We start from the raw sequence: 8638 nt of genomic DNA, 5'->3' as shown, positions 1-8638 counted from the left end.
TGGACGAGATGCGTTGGAGGGCATCTTTAACCATGTGGGAAGGGAAATTGCGGTCTCTAAGGAAGGAGGCCATCTGGTGTGTTCTGTGGTGGAACTGGTCCTCCTGGGAGCAGATACGGCAGAGGCGGAGGAATTGGGAATATGAGATCGCATTTTTACAGGAGGTAGGGTGGGAAGAGGTGTAATCCAGGTAGCTGTGGGAGTCAGTGTGTTTGTAAAAAATGTTGGTGTCAAGTCGGTCGTCATTAATGGAGATGGAGAGATCCAGGAAGGGGAGGGAGGTGTCAGAGATGGTCCAGGTAAATTTAAGGTCATGGCGGAATGTGTTGGTGAATTGCTTAACCTCCTCGCGGGAGCACGAGGTGGCGCCAATGCAGTCATCAATGTAGCGGAGGAAGAGGTGGGGATTGGTGCCAGTGTAACTACGGAAGATGGACTGTTCTACGTAGCCAACAAAGAGACAGGCACAGCTGGGGCCCATACAGGTGCCCATGGCTACCCCTTTGGTCTGGAGGAGGTGGGAGGATTCGAAGGAGAAATTGTTATGGGCGAGGACCAGTTCGGCCAAACGAATGAGAGTGCCGGTGGAAGGGTTGGGGACATCGGGAGAGGAAGAAACGGAGGGCTTTGAGGCCCTAGTCACTGCCATTATTTTCCAGCCCAGTGTCTGGTATTTTCTTTCAGTTTTAATGCAAGTTTTCACCCTCAGACAGTTTAGCTCTGATAGTAAGTGCAACCTACATATGTCCACTATTAAGTCAGATGCAGAAGTCATGCATCTTTTTTCCTAATTGCTAGCTAATGGGCACTAGTAGAACCTTTACCATTGGCCAAAATAGAAACAGCTAATTTGCGGAGCTTAATTATATGTGAGGCTAAAATTCAGAATCCCAATTGGCGAATGATACATTTTTGCAACTAAGTTCTCAGAACATTGAAGGCAATTCAGGTTTCCCAATGGCAATCACTGGGAAGTGCTTTTACATATATTTGTACCTCATGCATGCTTATTAAGAGGCTAGTTTGCAAGATTTAATTTATCCTTCCATTAAGTTCTATATGAATGAGCAATATCTGAATTAAATTTCACAACTGCGCAACAAAGGAGTCCATCAGGCAAGTGTTCCACAATTTTAGAGTGTGTAGTTCACTGCGTTATTCTGTCTGGGGAATGTTTGTCCATGACATAGGAACATGAGCAGGCCATTCAGCCCCTCAAGTCTGTTCCTCCATTCTATTAGATCACAACTGATATTAAGTTCAGAAGGCATGGGACACAGAGGTTAAAATGTGCAGGACATTGGATCAAAGGAACTCACCTAGAATAGAGGTCTTAGTGAGTTTTGAGAAGATTTGTAGCTCAGGTTGAGGTTCTGGATGAAGGTTTGCTCACTGAGCTGGCAGGTTCATTTTCAGACGTTTCGTCATCATACTAGGTAACATCTTCAGTGAGCCTCTGGATGAAGCACTGCTGGTGTTTACTGCTTTCTATCTAAATGTTTGGGTTTCCTTGGAAAAGTAGAAAGCAGAAAAACCAGCAGTGCTTTGTCTGGAGACTCATTGAAGATGTCACCTCGTATGGTGAGGTCACGTCTGAAAATGAACCTTCCAGCTCAGCGAGCAAACCTACATCCAGAATAAAAGTCTATCAGGCCAAGGGTGAAAAGTGGAAGGGTTGTTTTATTAACGTAGGTATGCAACTGTGGTTGGGAGGGATTTCATGTGCACCATTGGTGAGTGCATGTTGTGCCTAAAGATTTGAGTTGATGGTGTCAGTCATGGGATCTCGGCGAGCAGTTTGAAGATATAAAGAAGTGGATGGAAATGTGACAAAAGGCCCATAGAATGGACATTCCATACAAATGAGCAGACATGTGAGTGACTTTGGTAATAAAGCCCAGTGTAGTGGGAAAAGCTTAACTGTGACAGAGGGAAGATTGATCTTGTCGTATGGATGATCAAGCAAAATGGGAGGAAGTCAGCAACTGACAGGTAGAGATTAGAAGGTGGTGTTGGGTCTTCCATGAAAAGTGCTGCATACCATTTTATTCTTCTGTATCTCAGAACACTGTTTCTCACTGTTTGTGAGCAATCAAAATAGGAAGAATGTCGTTTTAGTTGGGAGGAGTTACTGTACTGCTCCAAAGCCTAAATAAAGGCAAATCAATTTAATAATGAGTCAACATTTTGAGAATCTCCCTGTATTTGCCACACCGTGGAAAAGGTTGCAGCCAAATGTTTTGTCCTATGGGTCTCAAGACATTAAGATCCCATCAAGGTCAGGAGCTACAGAAGATATGTAATCAAGGATAACTGCTATTGGCTGATGTAGGAACAGAAAGAAAGTTATAAAGCCAATGCTGAACATATTGATCCCTGCCATTTGAACATAAAACATTCTGAGTCTGAAACAAATGAACTCTGCAACTGAACTAACTATGGTGCAGTAAAGCATTACTGACCCATGGGATACCTTCCTGTGCTGCTAATAACATCTTCAAGGGGATATTTTGGGGGAAGGTGGGGGGAATTGTGGATGTGAAGCTCCTGGTTTGCACTGAGTTAGCTTCTGTCCAAATTCTCTTTATAAATGACCGCCACCACTTTTGACTGGAGAGGTAGCAGCAGTGTTGAAGGACTTCTGACTGCCTCCACTGCAAGATTTACTAAGTTATCATAAGGTATGAACTGCATAAGAGCTGCTTATCCAGCTTCACTTCCCCACTCAACACTAAACTTAACAATTCTAAAATGGAAGCTTCTGCCCTATATTTCCAAGCAACTGAGAGGTCTTCATGGTATTAAAATATTTAAAAAAAGTAAAATATTATTTGAATTTATCTGCCAAGGAATTGGATTCACAAGCTCTCTGCAGTTATTTACTACGAGTGCAATTTCTCAATGACTGCTGGAAAGCAGACCATGGTCTGGATCTAATGGAGGCAGACATTGTGATTTGGTACTATTTGATATCTTTAAACAGGGGTGCCAACAATCTTCAACTCTCTCGCTTTGTAGGGAGGCTGCCAGTTTCAGACAGGATGATTCTTGTTGCGCCTGGGGGAGGCAGTAGTTTCATGACTCAAAGAGGAGATCACAGCAGGAAAGACAACTCCACTATCCAAACAACCCACCTGGAGGGATGTCCTCTCCAATCAGCACAGCCTTTCCTCTCAGTTCTCCTTGTTATTATATACCATCGTTTAATGATATTTATTAGGTATAGTTCTCTGCCTCAGCAATGCTCTCCTGTCCCAAGGATTCTCCTGAGGTTTAAGAGGAGCTGTCCGCTTGCCACTTTTAACTGGACTGCAGGCCCAGAGGTGAACAATGAGCAGGTAAATTCATTGAGCTGATCCTACTGCTGGAAATTATGCTTTTGTGTCTCCCATTTATCTCAATCTTGGAGCCTTAGAGATGGGAGTGAAATTAAACTCCATCTTTCAGAATCAAATGAAGAAGCACTTCTACTCAAAAAGGATAGTTAATATTTGAAACCCATGAGATCAATGGTTAATTTCAAATCTGAGGTTGAAGCATGTTTGCTACCAAAGATATTAAGGAAGATAGAGCAAAGGTGAATATGTGTAGTTCGGTCATAAAACAGTCATGTCATCACTGAATGGCAGAATGAGTTTGAGGGTCAAAATTAGCCACTCTTGTTCCTACTTTCATCATATATGGGAAGGAGATTTACAGCTATCAGGATAAGAAATTAAGTTGGTTTTTGCTTTACCATGAAAAACAATTAGCAAGGTTAGATCTCATGGAATGCAGGGAGAACTAGCCATTTGGATACAGAACTGGCTCAAAGGTAGAAGACAGAGGGTGGTAGTGGAGGGTTGTTTTTCAGACTGGAGGCCGGTGACCAGTGGAGTGCCACAAGGATCGGTGCTGGCTCCTCTACTTTTTGTCATTTACATATATGATTTGGATGCGAGCATAAGAGGTACAATTAGTAAGTTTGCAGATGACACCAAAATTGGAGGTGTCGTGGACAGCGAAGAGGGTTATTTCAGATTGCAACAGGATCTGGACCAGATGGGCCAATGGGCTGAGAATGCTGCATTTTATGAAAGCAAATCTTAGCAGGACTTATACACTTAATGGTAAGGTCCTAGGGAGTGTTGCTGAACAAAGAGGCCTTGGAGTGCAGGTTCATAGCTCTTTGAAAGTGGAGTCACGGGTAGATAGGATAGTGAAGAAGGAGTTTGGTATGCTTTCCTTTATTGGTCAGAGTATTGAGTACAGGAGTTGGGATGTCATGTTGCAGCTGTACAGGACATTGGTTAGGCTACTGTTGGCATATTGCATGCAATTCTGGTCTCCTTCCTATTGGAAAGATGTTGTGAAACTTGAAAGGGTTCAGAAAAGATTTACAAGGATGTTGCCATAGTTGGACAATTTGAGCTATAGGGAAAGGCTGAACAGGCTGGGGCTGTTTTCCCTGGAGCATCGGAGGCTGAGGGGTGACCCTATAGAGGTTTACAAAATTATGAGGGGCATGGATATGATAAATAGACAAAGTCTTTTCCCTGGGGTCGGGGAGTCCAGAAGTAGAGGGTATAGGTTTAGGGTGAGAGGGGAAAGATATAAAAGAGACCTAAGGGGCAACGTTTTCACGCAGAGGATGGTACGGGTATGGAATGAGCTGCCAGAGGAAGTGGTGGACGCTGGTACAATTGCACCATATAAGAGGTATTTGGATGGGTATATGAATGGGAAAGGTTTGGAGGGATATGGGCCGGGTGCTGGCATGTGGGACTAGATTGGGTTGGGAGTCTGTCGGCATGGACGGGTTTGACTTAAGGGTCTGTTTCCATGCTGTACATCTCTATGACTCTATGACTCTATAATACCATTTGTCATATCTTACATATAAAATGTCTCAATACTTTGGATATTACAAATTATTGCATATTACTTTGGATTACAGTGACTGCTGTGGCACAAGCAAATTAATTAATTAATGAAGCAAGACCCCAAAGGCATCAATAGTTTGAATGATTGATTGGCTAATCTGTTTCTCCTTTTGGTTAAAGAGCATCAACAAAACCTTCTAATCCTGTTAGAATAATGCCATGGAATAACGTTTACCTGCTTAGGTACACAGAACACCGTTTTAAGTCTAACCCTGAAAGATAGGTCCTCCAATCTAAATGTTTGTTAGTATTTCACTGGACAACAACTTAGATAATATAATTAACATAAAACTCTTACCCACAACCTTCTAATTCATGTGTGTATATACCAACTGAGTCAAACTGAAATTAATACCAACTGTAGGCATATTACAGTAATCAGAAAGGCTATTCATGGAATCAGGTTCTTTCTGCTATTCATGAATTTGTTGTATATGTATTTTAGGAATCTGGATTAATGTTGTACTGATGTCTCCTTTGACAACGTCCATTATGCAGACTGATAAAAAAGGTGAAGTCACACACAATCGGGTGAGCTGGCAAGATGGATATAGAATTGGCTTTGTCATAGGAAACAGAAGGTAGCAGTGGAAGGATGCTTCTTCAGAATGGAGGGCTGTGATTAGTGGTGTTCCACAGGGATCAGTACTGTTCATGGTCAACATAAATTATTTGGTGGAAAATGTAGCTGGTCTAATTAATAAGTTTGCTGATAATATAAAGATTGGTGGAGTTGTGGACAATGAGGCAAATTTAAGAGGATATAGAACAGTTGGTCGCAAGGGCAGTAAGATGGTAGATTGAGTTTGATCTGACAAATGTGTGGTGATGCATTTTGGAAAGTCAAGTACATGTGAAAAATTATGCAGTGAATGGCAGAAACCTTAGGAGTATTGAGATCCAGAGGGATCTGAGTGTGCAGGTCCATAGATCACTGAAGATGGCAATGCAGGTAGATAAGGTAGTAAAAAAAAGGATTATGACATGCTTGCCTTCATTGGAAGGGGCATTGAGTACAAGGATAGGCAGGGTATGCTGCAGTTTTATAGAACTTTAGTTAGGCCACACTTGGAATATTGCTTATAGCTCTGGTCGCCACATTACCAGAAGGATGTGGATGCTTTTGAGAGGGTACAGAAAAGGTTTACAAGGATGTTGCCTGGCATGGGGGATTTTTGCTATGAAGAAAGGTTGGATAGACTGGGTTTGTTTTCACTGGCATGCAGGAGGCTGAGGAGCAGCCTGATATAAGTTTATAAGATTGTGAATGAAATGGATAGATGGAAAGTATGAGGCTTTATCCCAGGGTGGATAGGTCAATTACTAGGGACACAGGTTCAAGGTGATTGAGGTTGTGGGGATGGGGGCATGTTGGTGGTGAAGTTTAAAAGAGATGTTCAAGGTGGTGAGTGCCTGGAATACGTTGCCATTGGAGGTGAAGCATATAGGCACACTAGCAGCATCCAAGAAACACCCGGTCAAATATATGAGTAGAAAGGGAGTAGAGGGATATGGATCCTGTAAGTGAAGCCAGTTTTAGTATGGAAGGGCAAAATGTGTCAGAACCGGTGTAGATGGCTGAAGGGCCTGTTCCTGTGCTATATTTTTTGTTCTTTGCATTGGAGACTCCCATCACTGGTCATAAATAGCACAGAGTTAATAAGATGGGAAAAGAGAAACATATGCAAGGAACCCAGTATATCTCTGATGAGCACCATTGTATTTGGTCTTAGTAATATTATTATGTAGTAACTGTAAACAGTGCTATTGAGAAGCCTAACCATGACGACATTCTTGACCTGTTCTTCTCTTTGAACAGTCTGTCTCAAAGCCAAACTCTTGCATGTGGGCAATAAACTCCATGCAGAAAAGTTTCAGACTATTTTATCTCATTTAGTTTTGACGTAGGAATCTGTCCAATTCTTAACGAAAGCACATATTAATTACCACCAAATTATGCTTTTGTATCCCACAAAAAAATTGTACCATCAGATACAATATCTATGCTGTTTGGATACTCTTTCATGGTTGAGTTCAAGGCAGGTAAATTTTTGCATGAGAACATATGGAAGCTTGAAATTCCATCTGACTTATGTGAAAACTGACGTTTTAATTAACGGACATGAGTATCAAAGAAAATTATACTATTGTGAGCACAGAATTGTTCTGGATTAATTCAGTTAACACTCGACTTGGTTCATTGTGACATCAATTATTCTTTGATCATTGCCCTTTAATTTTTGCTTTCTTGCAATCCTTTTGATATTATGTTTAGTTTCAGGTTTTACTTCTGTTGGGCAAATTGAATCATCAGATCCCTGTCAGAATGATGGTGAATTCATATGTTCTGGCCTCTTGTGTCTTAACAGTGATGTATTCAAAGAACCGCAAATACTTGTGGCTAAACACAGCAGCTTTCAGACAATAGGACGTGTGTTAACAGAAGAGTGGTCCTGTCAGAAATCCCAAGATGAGCTCATTTAACAATGCAGACAAGCTAAAAGCAAAAGTCCCACCAGTTGAAGGCAAATCGACACTCCTTGTGTGTAGATTTGCTTCCTGACATCTCTCCTGAATAGTCTGGCACTAATTCTCAGCCTATGCCTTTTCCTTCTTGATTCTCTAACCATTAGTAATAGTTTATCTTTACCTGTCTTTTCCTGTTAATATCTAGAAGACTTCAATCAGATACCCTTAAACCTTCTAAATTCTAAAGCGAACAGCCTAATTTGTATAATTCTCCTTGAAACTTAACCCCTGAAGTCCAGGTGCCATCCTTCTAAACCTATGTTATACTCACTCCAACACCAATAAATTCTTCCTATTTAGTGGCACCTAGATTTGCTCACAGTACTTCAAATGGAATCTAACTAGGGTTTTGTAAAATTGCAGCATAACTTCTACATCCTTTTTTGTCCAGACTTCTAGATACAAAGGGCAACATTACCTTTTTTGATTATTTTATGTTTGTGGCATTTTAAAGGCTTATGTATCTGAAATCCCAAGTCCTTTTGGACATCAACTGCACTTAACTTCATAGCATCTAGAAAGTACCCTCATCTATCATTTTTCATCCCGAAATTGATAACCTCACACTTGCCTCCATTGAACTCCAACTGCCACAATTTTTCCCACTATTTAATCTATCAATTTCCCTTTGTAATTTCATGTGAGTGTCTACACTGTCTACAATGCTATGTTAGGCAGCATCCAAGCCTAACCTGCTGCACTTTTCCAGCATCACATTTTCAGCTCTGATCTCCAGCATCTGCAGTCCTCACTTTCTCCTACAATGCTATGTTACTCAAATACAACTTTGTGACATCAGCAAATTTGGATATATGTCATTAACAAAGTCATTAATAAATAATCTGAATACTTAAGGTCTTAACACACATCTTTGTGGGACACCACTGGTCACATCCTGCCAATTTGAGTACCTACCCATTATCTTCGAGGAGAAAGTGAGGACTGCAGATGCTGAAGATCAGAGCTGAAAATGTGTTGCTGGAAAAGCGCAGCAGGTCAGGCGGCTTCCAAGGAGCAGGAAAATCGACGTTTCGGGCATGAGGAAAGTGTGTCCAGCAGGCTAAGGTAAAAGATAGGGAGGAGGGACTTGGGGGAGGGGTGTTGGAAATACGATAGGTGGAAGGAGGTCAAGGTGAGGGTGATAGACCGGAGTAGGGGTGGGGGTGGAGAGGTCAGGAAGAAGATTG

This window comes from Chiloscyllium plagiosum, chromosome 14 (genome assembly GCF_004010195.1).
Source record: "Chiloscyllium plagiosum isolate BGI_BamShark_2017 chromosome 14, ASM401019v2, whole genome shotgun sequence".
Taxonomy (NCBI): Eukaryota; Metazoa; Chordata; class Chondrichthyes; order Orectolobiformes; family Hemiscylliidae; genus Chiloscyllium; species Chiloscyllium plagiosum.
This window is presented reverse-complemented; position numbering follows the sequence as displayed.